The sequence below is a fragment of the Salmo trutta genome, chromosome 14 (assembly GCF_901001165.1).
Source record: "Salmo trutta chromosome 14, fSalTru1.1, whole genome shotgun sequence".
Lineage (NCBI taxonomy): Eukaryota > Metazoa > Chordata > Actinopteri > Salmoniformes > Salmonidae > Salmo > Salmo trutta.
The window spans coordinates 30,995,640-31,009,643 of NC_042970.1; the positions used below are offsets into that span (position 1 = coordinate 30,995,640).

Consider the following 14,004-nt stretch of genomic DNA (forward strand, 5'->3'; position numbering starts at 1 on the left):
TCATTAAGTAATGTAAGGGAACCTCTAGGGATGTGTGTAAAAGAGGTCACCTTACTTTAGCTAATAGCCTATACAGTACCTGATCCTGCAGAGCTGGATGCTGATGTGACATGCTGTGACTTCTTAGGGGGGACGTCTTCTACATCCTGAAATATATTCGAGGGGGGGGGGGTTAAGTCTTTAAACACTGGTTTAAGAGTATACCACCCATCATATGACACCTCCTACCTGAAGTATGTTTTGTTTTCGCCGCCTTTTTCGATTTTTCAACCTCTTCTTCAGACCTTAGTGAGTGAATGACATACATTACATACATTCAATATGAAAATATATTCAGCTCAGTCTGACTACGGTGAAACAAGTGATTTTAAGAATGCAAATGAAAAGTTTTTATAATGTTCAAGACTTACGGCATGGGAAAGTTCTGCAGGAGAACTAGGCACCACCATCGCCTAATGTGCTGCATGTCTTCCTTTGAAAAAGAAAATCACACAATCGGATGGGTATCCCAAAAAACCTTATGTCCACTACTGAGGAGAATTTAAGAGCCTCTGGGTGCTCTTGAGGGGTCACTGGATGCTGATGGTATGTCAGGTGCTTCTCGAAACTGTGCTCTGTTGATTATTGTTGCTGTGCAATAGTGTGTCGTATTTCTACAACTGAAGCCACACTTTCTGATTGTGAACTCCGAAAGAGAGGAATAACATTAAAGTAACAAGTTCTAAAATAAAATTAAATACACTGATGTAACTGAAAAAAATAGGGCAAATCAAAAAAAGTGAATGTTAAATATATTCAATAAACAAAGAAAGAAATAGTACTTCTGTGCCTCACTGAAGCATGACTGATGTGGTTGTTGACCATATATTGTTCAGCCTTATATGTGCAGAAGGGACAGTGACGAAGTTGACTGCTGCTGCATTTTTTAATTTTGTGACTCTCGCCCTCCAATAACACTAACGTGTCTCTATACATCAAAGAAAATAAGCATAGACAAAAAAGGCATGATAATTAGAAAGGCATAAAATAAGCAATAGGTATTTAATTTCATTATTGTATATACTATGTGCAGGCTGTGTAGACTCGCTATATGTAACTTGGGGAATGGCCGTCGACATCAACGATACACATTTAGAGCCAGCCAAACACAACAAGGCTTACATTGAAGAAACACAGAAAATTAACGATCAAATCGATTACATAACTGTACATGTAAACCTAGGCTTACTGCTCAAGTAGGCAAATTTGTCCAAATAACATTCCCTGATTGTAAGCAATTAGCTAGCTCACGTGCAAAAGGGTGCTATTGCTAATTAGCCAGCTCAAGTGCAAATGGGTGCTAATTAACGCTATGCTAACATCGGTGCGGTTGTTGGTTATATAAAAATATACCACTGCACTGGTATTACATGAATATTTCAAAGTACATTATGCATAACATGTGATCCCGTGTGGCTCAGTTGGTAGAGCATGGTGTTTGCAACGCCAGAGTTGTGGGTTCGATTCCCACGGGGGACCAGTACGGAGAAAAAAAAAGAATATATTTTTTTTAATGAAATGTATGCATTCACTACTGTAAGTCGCTCTGGATAAGAGCGTCTGCTAAATGACTAAAATGTAAATGCATAATGACAGTCTCACTTACTTCCATGGTTTATATTTTTATCCATGTAGGTTACATTCGATTAAGATTCACTTAAGATTCACTTTCGTTGACGTTGATACCTTCGACGTGAACCTAAACTTGGGTGACCTTGAAGGAGACGGAAAGGGTTCGGGTTAAACGCGTTTGACTCCGCACACATTGAGCCCCGGCCCCAAACTGCACACTGCAGTCAGGGGCTTCTCAATTCTCTAACAGTGAAAACTAAGGAATCTGTACTTTTCCCGGCAAAACTTTCTCAAACCTCAGCGTCACTAATAAGCTTTCACTTCTTTGACCCTCTTTCCTACTGATCAACCTTTTGGCCTCAATCCCTCTGCCTCCTTTCACATTTTCTTTAATATCGTCTGTGGATATGGATATTTGGACGATCGGATATGTTGACTGACGGTATTGGTTCCACCCTGAGCTGTATGGGGTTTCCACTAGTTACCACAGCGTTTTGGTCTTAATTTAAGGTTAGGGTTAGGCATAATGTTAGTAGTTTGGTAAAGGTTAAGGTTAGGTTTAAATTCACATTTTAAGAAGATAAATTGTAGAAATAGGCAGGGTTTATGACTTTGTGGCTGTGGTAACTAGTGATTACCCCTGCATGGCCTTCTCCCCCATTGTTTTGTTCGCTTGGATGCTTTCTCTGGTGAGATACATTCAGCCTCTTGCGAATTGAAGGACATTTACGAACACAGAGAGACTAAATAAATTATTTTGCATTGGGGTAACCCTTCGTGGTTCTTTATCAATAGTATTTTAGTAGCCAGAAAATGTCAGAAACATTAACTTGCTTAGGTCATGCTGTAGGTCATGTAACTGGTTGTTACATGCAATATGTTTTGTGGACTTCACCAGACAGATGTTGCCCTCCGGTTTTGTGATGAAACCAAGTTGTTGTTAAATTTATTCTGCCACTGTGTCTTCTTACTATTTCGGCCTTAGGCCTATATATAACGTTGTCAAGGCATATGAACTAACAGGTTATAGAGCAAACAACACAATTATCACAACACATAGGTTGTAATATGGCTTGTTTTTCCTGGCTTGGCTTCCCTGGAGGTTTTACCCACACACCACTACTGAAGATCAGCCAAATTATCATCCTACCTGACTTCCAAAGGAATATAAAGAAATATGTACAGTAGGATGTGACCTGCAGGACTTTTTGCCACATTCAAGATAAAAAAAACTTCACCCACAGGTCAATTACGCATTAGAAAGATCAAAAGGCAAGTCTGTTTGTGACAGCCCTTTCACATTCCAGTTAGTCAATTGGTCTCTTTAGTATGCAAGCTCCATCTGCTGACTGCCTATACTAAACTGTAGGAATGGAAACTGATCCGCACTGCTTCTTGACACACTCCTCACTTAACTCGGAAGCCAGCCACACCAATGTGTTGGAGGACACACTGTCAAACTGACGACCGCAGTCAGCTTGCCGGCGCCCGGCCCACCACAAGGAGTTGCTTGAGCACGATGAGACAAGGACATCCTAGCTGGCCAAACCCTCCTCTAACCCGGACGACACTGGGTCAATTGTGCACCGCCACATGGGTCTCTCGGTCACAGCCGAGCTCAGACGGATGACATGCCTATTTGTTCAGCACTTTTGAAATGGACAAAGACAGAATTCAGAACATGGGCCGTTCTTACAGTATTCTCCCTGTACACCAAGTCAGAAACGTAGGATAAATAACTGGGGCATATAAGCAGACAATGAAAGCTTTTACAATATTTGATGATGACATTTCTCTAAATCTGGCTATAGGCTACATGTGCACCACCAAGTCAGAACAGTAGACCTATAGTCTAAGTTCTGAGGGGGAGAGGGAACAAATTCTTAGGGTGAGACACATGGGCTACTAACAGCTTACTACACAACATACACTAATTATTACTTTCTTAGCTACAGTATACATATATCCCTGGCATATTACATAATTTATGTAGTAGCATACAAGACATAGGCCTATTTTTGGACTCACAGTTGTTGTGCTGTGCTCACTTGAACAGGAAGGTGGCGCGGCGGTACTTGTGGGCAAACTTTGTCATCATCTGGATTTATGGTGCTTTCAAGACAACGGGGAACTCTGGAAAAAAAACGAGGTCGAATCACGAGAAAAAGACCCGAGTTCCTGACTTGGAAATCCAAGTTGGATGACCGTTCAAAACTTATTTTCCCAGTCGGAGCTATTTTTTTCCTCCATGTTTCCAGATATCTTAAACGCACCAAAGTCTGAGATTTCCCAGTTGTTTTGAACCTGGCAGAATTCATGCTGTATTGATAGCATGGCCAATGTATTCAACCTTTTCTGGACCATGGTGTTGTGTGCGAATGTGTATCCTTTCAAGCTTGGAAAACAGACCCTTTCAGACAGATATTTTAAATCCTTAAACCCAGACTTGGACCACACACCCTCTCCACCGAATATCAGGCAGGGAAAGCAAAATAGTGATTGCTTTGCATCGCAGTTAGCCACTGATTCCTTCCAAACCACTCATTGTTGAATTTGCGATTTCCAACTGGTTGTGTAATGTTTATGTCCAATGGCCTATTATTGGCACCAATACGTTTTATCTATAATTTCTCTTCATATGACAAGGATTGAAAAGAATTTGCCAGTAGATTGTCAACGTAATTCATGATGATGACTGCTTGTTTAGCTAGCTAGCTAAGATTTTGATATAACGTGATTTGACATCATTTTATCTGTGGCCAATGACCTTGAGCCTTCTTGAACGGGCACTTCTAGTGTAAATCTATGGCAGCACCCAAGGGGACTTGAATTGCCTAGCTCTCCCTGAAGATTCTGTGGTGACTCAGTGTCCCATGAGTGATAGAACACTGAGCCAATCACGGCGCAACTAGAGAAAATTACCAAAGCCTATGCTCCAGGCTTTCGCGGGCTGCCCCACCTACACAGAAAGCTTGAGCTAGGCTGAAACACCTGCATTTGTAGCTCAAGAGCCATATTTGTATGCAGCTTCATTAACATTGTAACACGAATTAATGCCAAAATAACTTGCAAAATAGGCAATTTTTTTGCTTAACAGGTAGGGCTCAAAACAGGTAGGGGTCTGACTGGTCGCCACAGCTGCTGAGTTTGCAAGATAACTTTTCTTTCATTTAGATTTTCAGCACAAATTAAAATGAGGTACTGACTCCCCCATGGATTGATGTTTCAGCATTGTCTCGTTTTCTTCCTCTTTGGGACTGGGTTGGCGGATCGCATCCAACTTTAAAGTGCATACACTGCCACCTACTGTACTTAAGTGTGAGGCCAGTCACGGCTTATCTACATTATTCCTGTTGCTAAAAGGAAAATATTGGACCACTAACTAACCCTTCACGTTTAAACCACTATATACCCCTATTTCATAAAAATAAAAATCACCACCCCACTAACTCTTCTGCAGTAAAATCTCATACACCCAGGTCCTTCTCTGCAGCTGCCACCTATACTCCCACTACCCCATTCCACTACTTTGACCCTATCTGCCCCTGCTCCATGACAACGGCCTGGGAGGATGGGATTAAGTCCGGCCCGCTCATTAGGGGGCAGATTGACGAGGGCTGCATTTTCTGAGCTAAACTGTCCAAGACACATCTCCAACAACACATAAAACCTCACATAATTCTGCCCCAAAACAATTACAATTTCTCTCAATCAGTGGCATATGGGCTTTTTAGGTGAGCGCTGATGTCGCCCTATGATAAGCAGTGCCCACTTTTTTTATTTTTTTATTTCACCTTTGTTTAACTTCTATGGGCTAGGCCACATGCGGGACACAGCCAGTGAAATATCAGGGCGGAAAATTCAAAAATAACAAAATGTCATAATTCAAGTTTCTCAAACATACGACTATTTTACACCATTTTAAAGATACACTTCTCGTTAATCTAACCACATTGTCCGATTTCAAAAAGGCTTTACAGCGAAAGCAAAACATTAGATTATGTTAGGAGAGTACATAGACAAAAATAATCACACAGCCATTTTCCAAGCAAGGACATGTGTCAATAAAACCCAAAACACAGCGAAATGAAGCACTAACCTTTGACGATCTTCATCAGATGACACTCCTAGGACATTATGTTGCAAAACATACATGTATTGTGTTCGATAAAGTTCATATTTATATCCAAAAACAGCATTTTACATTGGCGCATGATATTCAGAAAATGTATTCCCACCAAAACTTCCGGTGAATGTGCACATCAATTTACAAAAATACTCATCATAAATGTTGACAAAATACATAACAATTATTTTAAGAATTATAGATAGACTACTCCTTTATGCAACCGCTGTGTCAGATTTTAAAAAAGCTTTACGGAGAAAGCACATTTTTCAATATTCTGAGTACATAGCTCAGCCATCACGGCGAGCTATTCAGACACCCGCCAAATTCGGGGCAACCTAAACTCAGAATTAGTATTAGAAATATTGTATTACTTTTGCTGATCTTCGTCAGAATGCACTCCCAGGACTGCTACTTCCACAAGAAATGTTGTTTTTGTTCCAAATAATCCATATTTATGTCCAAATATCTCCGTTTTGTTCATGCGTACAGATCACTTATCCAAAGGCATAACGTGCGAGCGCGGAACGAGAGACGAAAAGTCAAAATGTTCCATTACCGTACTTAGAAGCATGTCAAACGCAGTTTAAAATCAATCTTTAGGCTATTTTTAACGTAAAAGTGCGATAATATTCAAGAATGAATAGCATATTCATTCAAGAAGAAAAAGAAGGAGGGGTGCGCTCACGGGACTGAGCATATCCAATCCCTTTGTTGCCAGGCAGACCACTCAGTAACTGAGCTCCGATACTCTGCCCAGTGACAGGAAAATGCTCAAACCACTTTCTGAAGGGTTTAGACAACCAATGGAAGCCTTAGGAAGTGCAACGTCACCCCACAGACACTGGAGCTTCGATAGAGAATCAAAAGAAGAACTACAATTCCCAGACTTTTCACTTCCTGCTTGGATTTTTCTCAGGTTTTTGCCTGCCATATGAGTTCTGGTATACTCACAGACACCATTCAAACAGTTTTAGAAACTTCAGAGTGTTTTCTATCCAAATCTACTAATAACATGCATATTGAAGTTTCTGGGCCAGAGTAGTAACCTGTTTAAATTGGGAACGTTTTTCATCCGGCCGTGAAAATACTGCCCCCTAGCCCAGACAGGTTATTAACCAGGTAGGCAAGTTGAGAACAAGTTCTCATTTGCAACTGCGACCTGGCCAAGATAAAGCATTGCAATTTGACACATACAACAACACAGAGTTACACATGGAATAAACAAAACATACAGTCAATAATACAGTAGAACAAAATAAAACAAAAACTCTATATACAGTGAGTGCAAATTAGGTAAGTTAAGGCAATAAATAGGCCATGGTGGCGAAGAAATTACAATATAGCAATTAAACACTGGAATGGTAGATGTGCAGAAGATGAATGTGCAAGTAGAGATACTGGGGTGCAAAGGAGCAAGATAAATAAATGCAGTATGGGGATGAGGTAGGTAGATAGATAGATGGGCTGTTTACAGATGGGCTATGTACAGGTGCAGTGATCTGTGAGCTGCTCTGACAGCTGGTGCTTAAAGCTAGTGAGGGAGATATGAGTCTCCAGCTTCAGAGATTTTTGCAGTTCGTTCAAGTCATTGGCAGCAGAGAACTGGAAGGAAAGACGACCAAAGGAGAAATTGGCTTTGGGGGTGACCAGTGAGATATATCTGCTGGAGTGCGTGCTACGAGTGGGTGCTGCTATGGTGACCAGTGAGCTGAGATAAGGCAGGGCTTTACCTAGCAGAGACTTGTAGATAACCTGTAGCCAGTGGGTTTGGCGACGAGTATGGAGCGAGGGCCAACCAACGAGAGCGTACAGGTCGCAATGGTGGGTAGTGTATGGGGCCTTGGTGACAAAACAGATGGCACTGTGATAGACTGCATCCAGTTTGTTGAGTAGAGTGTTGGAGGCTATTTTATAGATGACATCACCGAAGTCGAGGATCGGTAGGATGGTCAGTTTTACGAGGGTATGTTTGGCAGCATGAGTGAAGGATGCTTTGTTGCGATATAGGAAGCCGATTCTAGATTTAATTTTGGATTGGAGATGCTTAATGTGAGTCTGGAAGGAGAGTTTACAGTCCAACCAGACACCTAGGTATTTGTAGTTGTCCACGTATTCTAAGTCAGAGCCGTCCAGAGTAGTGATGCTGGACGGGCGAGCACGTGCAGGCAGTGATCGATTGAATAGCATGCATTTAGTTTTACTTGCGTTTAAGAGCAGTTGGAGGCCACGGAAGGAGAGTTGTATGGCATTGAAGCTCGTCTGGAGGTTAGTTAACACAGTGTCCAAAGAGGGGCCAGAAGTATACAGAATGGTGTCGTCTGCGTAGAGGTGGATCAGAGAATCACCAGCAGCAAGAGCAACATCATTGATGTATACAGAGAAGAGAGTCTGCCCAAGAATTGAACCCTGTTGCACACCCATAGAGACTGCCGGAGGCCCTCCGATTTGACACACTGAACTCTATCAGAGAAGTAGTTGGTAAACCAGGCGAGGCAATCATTTGAGAAACCAAGGCTGTCGAGTTTGCCAATAAGAATGTGGTGATTGACAGAGTCGAAAGCCTTGGCCAGGTCGATGAATACGGCTGCACAGTAATGTCTCTTATCGATGGCGGTTATGATGTCGTTTAGGACCTTGAGCGTGGCTGAGGTCCTAAACGACACCATGACCAGCTCTGAAACCAGATTGCATAGCGGAGAAGGTATGGTGGGATTCGAAATGGTCGGTAATCTGTTTGTTAACTTGGCTATCGAAGACCTTCGAAAGACAGGGTAGGATAGATATAGGTCTGTAGCAGTTTGGGTCTAGAGTGCCACCCCCTTTGAAGAGGGGGATGACCGCGGCAGCTTTCCAATCTTTGGGAATCTCAGACGATACGAAAGAGAGGTTGAATAGGCTAGTAAAGGGGTTGCAACAATTTCGACAGATAATTTTAGGAAGAGAGGGTCCAGATTGTCTAGCCCGGCTGATTTGTATGGGTCCAGATTTTGCAGCTCTTTCAGAACATCAGCTATCTGGATTTGGGTGAAGGAGAAATGGTGGGGGCTTTGGCGGGTTGCTGTGGAGGGTGCCGGGCAGTTGACCGGGGTAGGGGTAGCCAGGTGGAAAGCATGGCTAACCGTAGAGAAATGCTTATTGAAATTCTCAATTATAGTGGATTTATCGGTGGTAACAGTGTTTCCTAGCCTCAGAGCAGTGGGCAGCTGGGAGGAGGTGCTCTTATTCTCCACGGACTTTACAGTGTCCCAGAACTTTTTTGAGTTAATACTACAGGATGCAAATTTCTGTTTGAAAAAGCTAGCCTTAGCTTTCTAACTGCCTGTGTATATTTGTTACTAACTTCCCTGAAAAGTTCATATCACGGGGGCTATTCGATGCTAATGCAGAACGCCACAGGATGTTTTTGTGCTGGTCAGGGGCAGACAGGTCTGGAGTGAACCAAGGACTATATCTATTCCTAGTTCTACATTTTTTGAGTGGGGCATGCTTATTTAAGATGGTGAGGAAGGCACTTTTATAGAATAGCCAAGCATCATCTACTGACGGGATGAGGTCAATGTCATTCCAGGATACCCCGGCCAGGTCGATTAGAAAGGCCTGCTCGCAGAAGTATTTTAGGGAGCCTTTGACAGTGATGCGGGGTAGTCATTTGGTCACAGACCCATTACGGATGCAGGCAATGAGGCAGTGATTGCTGGGATCTTGATTGAAAACAGCAGAGGTGTATTTGGAGGGCGAGTTAGTTAGGATGACATCTATGAGGGTGCCCGTGTTTACGGATTTGGGGTTGTACCTGGTAGGTTCATTGATAATTTGTGTGAGATTGAGGGCATCAAGCTTAGATTGTAGGATGGCCGGGGTGTTAAGCATGTCCCAGTTTAGGTCACCTAGTAGCACGAGCTCAGAAGATACATGGGGGGCAATCAATTCACATATGGTATCGAGGGCACAGCTGGGGGCAGAGGGAGGTCAATAGCAAGCAGCAACAGTGAGAGACTTGTTTCTGGAAAGGTGAATTTTTAGAAGTAGAAGCTTGAATTGTTTGGGTACAGACTTGGATAGTAATACAGAACTCTGCAGGCTATCTTTGCAGTAGATTGCAATACCGCCCCCTTTGGCAGTTCTATCTTGGCGGAAAATGTTATAGTTAGCGATGGGGATTTCAGGGTTTTTGGTGGTTTTCCTAAGCCAGGATTCAGACACGGCTAAGACATCCGGGTTGGCAGAGTGTGCTAAAGCAGTGAGTAAAACAAACTTAGGGAGTAGGCTTCTAATGTTAACATGCATGAAACCAAGGCTTTTACGGTTACAGAAGTCAACAAATGAGAGCACCTGGGGAGTGGGAGTGGAGCTAGGCACTGCAAGACCTGGATTAACCTCCACATCACCAGAGGAACAGAGGAAAAGTAGGATAAGGGTACAGCTAAAGGCTATACAAACTGGCCGTCTAGCACGTTCGGAACAGAGAGTAAAAGGATCAGGTTTCTGGGCACGATAGATTCAAGGCGTAGTGTACAGGCAAAGGTAAGGTAGGTTGTGAGTACATTGGAGGTAAACCTAGGCATTGAGTAATGATGAGAAAGATATAGTCTCTAGAGACGTTTAAACCAGGTGATGTCATCGCATATGTAGGAGGTGGAACAACATGGTTGGTTAAGGCATATTGAGCAGGGCTAGAGGCTCTACAGTGAAATAAGACAGTAATCACTAACCAGGACAGTAATGGACGAGGCATATTGATATTAGAGGGAGGCATGCGTAGCCAAGTGAGTGGTTGGGCTGACTGGGGACACGGCGATTCAGACAGTTAGCAGGCCGATGCTAACAAGCTAACACTAAGTAGGCCGGGGCTAAGCAAGCTAGCAGTTAGCAGACCGGGTTAGCAAGCAAGCAGTTGGCAGACCGGGGCTAGCAGTTAGCAGACCGGGGCAGGCAAGCTAGCAGTTAGCAGACCGGGGCAAGCAAGCTAGCAGTTAGCAGACCGGGGCTAGCAAGTTAGCCTTTGGGGGACGTCGCGATGGGGGTAAGTCTGTTTTTGCCTCTTCGTGCGGTGACGTCGATAGACCAGTCGTGGAATTCGTAGGGTTCCAAGTAGCTCTAGGTAGCTAGTAGGCCGCGGTTAGCAGAATGGGCCTTCAGCGGACGTCGCGCCTGAGGGGCCTGTTGGAATCCTCGGGCAGATTATGTCGGTATTCCAGTCGTAGAGGATCGGCGGGGCCCCGTACTGGCAGTAGAAGGGGTCCAGATATTGTAGCCCAGAAGTGGGCTTCGGTGGTAGCACAAACTAATTGCACAACTTTGTCATTGGCAGGGACGCAAAATATTTATCTTGTCCATTCCCAGTGCGCCTCTCCAGGGTGCTGTTGGAGAGACACATCGCTGTGGCGCTCCACCAAAATCCAGTCCAAAAATGTATCTAACATAAATCATGTAGCAGATATAGCATATGGTAGAAAGAGTATGTGGCCTTTTCTGTAGGTTGGAGATAAAATGTATGACAATACGGAAACTTTTTACATCATGCAGCTTTCTCCGATCAAATAGCCTAACCTAAATGGCGCCCAATCAAATAAAAAATGTTAACAAACAACATAACCTAAAAACAAGACAGATCAAAGTAAAATGGACAATATGGAATGGACAATCAGGCTACTCACAACTGCTATCCAGGAGCTTCATCCGGTGGGCGAAATTGACATGATCATGGTTTCAAGTTTGTATCTGTCAATTTTTTCCGAGCTGATCATAGCAAAAAATGAAATACCTCTTTTTCATTACCCGCTGTGTAAACACATTGCAAATAGGCTCAGGATAAATCTTTCTGATAAAGTTGGGTAGCTGATATTCAGAGCTCAGAGTCACAGGAAGCAGGACTAACAAAGCCAATGCAACAGCCTGTTTGCAAATGGTGGGCCTACAACATGGATGGGCATTCATGAAATTCCATTGCGGGCCGACATGGCAGGCTACACCGGCCGTCTTTCTTGCTTTACAAACGGTAGGCGTACCACATAAAATTACATTTCAACACTATAGGCCAGAGATCAGGAGCTCCAGTCCTCTGGGACCAGGTTGGTGTCAAACGTTTGCCCCAGCCCTAGCTAACACATCTGACTCCAATAATCAACTAATCATAATCTTCAGTTTAGAATGCAATTAGTTTCAGCAGCTGTGTTTGACACCACTGCAAACCCCGAGGACTGGAGTTGCTCAACCCTGCTGTAAGCTATAACTCCGTAAGCACGAACCGATGCTGACACATTTCTGACGTCTTTTTTGGTGCAGTCCAGACTGCACGGATGTTGGTTTTTTGTCTGGTCCAGACCAAATCTGCATCAATCATAGACATCAATGTTTGGTTCAGATTTGTCCGGTATGGACCCACCTTGATTTGACCCAAACATAGATGTCTATAAATTACATATTTTTTACTTTCATTCTGAACTGAAAATGGACCTGATTTCAACGTCCGGAAAATACACATTTTCATCTTTCATTCAGAACCTAAATTCAACCTAACTTCAACATATGGGAAAATACGTATTGTAGACGTCTTTTCGACGTCATTTTGCTTACTGGGACTATTCCTCTAGGGGTGGCATTTTTTAGGTTTTGTTGCCTAGGGTGGCATAACGGCCAGGGCTGGCCCTTAGGGGACACCACCACTCAACACACCCTGTAACTCTTCTTAAAATAAATCTCGTATACCCAAATACTTCTCTGCAGCTGATTTACGTCCACTGTAAAAAAAAAAAAGTCGCATGAAAGGCATGAGCAAGTCCTCAACTGGCAGCTTCATTAAATAGTACCCGCAAAACACCAGTCTCAACGTCAACAGTGAAGAGGCAACTCCGGGATGCTGGCCTTCTAGGCAGAGTTGCAAAGAAAAAGCCATATCTCAGACTGGCCAATAAAAATAAAAGATTAAGATGGGCAAAAGAACACAGACACTGGACAGAGGAACTTCACTGTTGATGTTGAGACTGGTGTTTTGCGGGTACTATTTAATGAAGCTGCCAGTTGAGGACTTGTGAGGTGTCTGTTTCTCAAACTAGATACTCTAATGTACTTGTCCTCTTGCTCAATTGTGCACCAGGGCCTCCCACTACTCTTTCTATTCTGGTTAGAGCCAGTTTGCGCTGTTCTGTGAAGAGGGTAGTACACAGCGTTGTACGAGATCTTCAGTTTCTTGGCAATTTCTTGCATGGAATAGCCTTAACTTCTCAGAACAAGAATAGACTGATGAGTTAGACTGACTTTCAGAAGAAAGTTCTTTGTTTCGGGTCATTTTGAGCCTGTAATCGAACCCACAAATGCTGATGCTCCAGACTACTCAACTAGTCTAAAGAAGGCCAGTTTTATTGCTTCTTTAATCAGGACAACAGTTTTAAGCTGTGCTAACATAATTGCAAAAGGGTTTTCTAATGATCAATTACCTTTTAAAATGATAAACTTGGCTAACACAATGTGCCACTGGAACACAGGAGTGATGGTTGCTGATAATGGGCCTCTGTACACCTATGTAGATATTCTATAAAAATCTGCCGTTTCCAGCTACAATAGTCATTTACAACATTAACAATGTCTACACTGTATTTCTGATCAATTTGACGTTATTTTAATGGACAAAAAAATTGCTTTTCTTTCAAAAAGAAGGACATTTCTAAGTGACCCCAAACTTTTGAACGGTAGTGTATGTTTGGGAAAAGTCACCAAAAAAAGGCATGTGTTGTTCCATGCCCCGACATTCACAAGTGATCAAATCAAATTTTATTGGTCATATGCACCAAATACAACAGGTGTAGACCTTACAGTGAAATGCTTACTTACAAGCCCCTAACCAAATGTGCAGTTTCAAAAAATACGGATGAGAATAAGAGATAAAAGTAACAAGTAATTAAAGAGCAGCTGTAAAACAAAAAAATTAACAATATATACAGGGGGGTGCCAGTACAGAGTCAATGGGGTAGAAGCTGTTTAGAAGCCTCTTGGACCTAGACTTGGCGCTGCGGTACCGCTTGCCGTGTGGTAGCAGAGAGAACAGTCTATGACTGGGGTGGCTGGAGTCTTTGACAATTTTTAGGGCCTTCCTCTGACACCACCTGATATAGAGGTCCTGGATGGCAGGAAGCTTGGCCCCAGTGATGTACTGGGCCGTTCGCACTACCCTCTGTAGTGCCTTGCGGTTGGAGGCTGAGCAGTTGCCATACCAGGCAGTGATGCAACCAGTCAGGATGCTCTCGATGGTGCAGCTGTAGATCCTT

At 43.1% G+C, this 14,004-nt stretch overlaps 1 long non-coding RNA gene across 1 annotated transcript; it reads right to left on the reverse strand.

Moving 5' to 3' along the window:
• Positions 1-100: 100 nt before the first annotated feature.
• On the reverse strand, positions 101-472 carry LOC115207094 (uncharacterized). The gene is made up of 3 exons (XR_003880911.1): positions 411-472; positions 229-284; positions 101-146 (listed from the first exon to the last, which is right to left on the reverse strand). It is a non-coding gene; the product is annotated as an uncharacterized LOC115207094 (long non-coding RNA).
• Between the last annotated feature and the right edge of the window lie 13,532 nt (positions 473-14,004).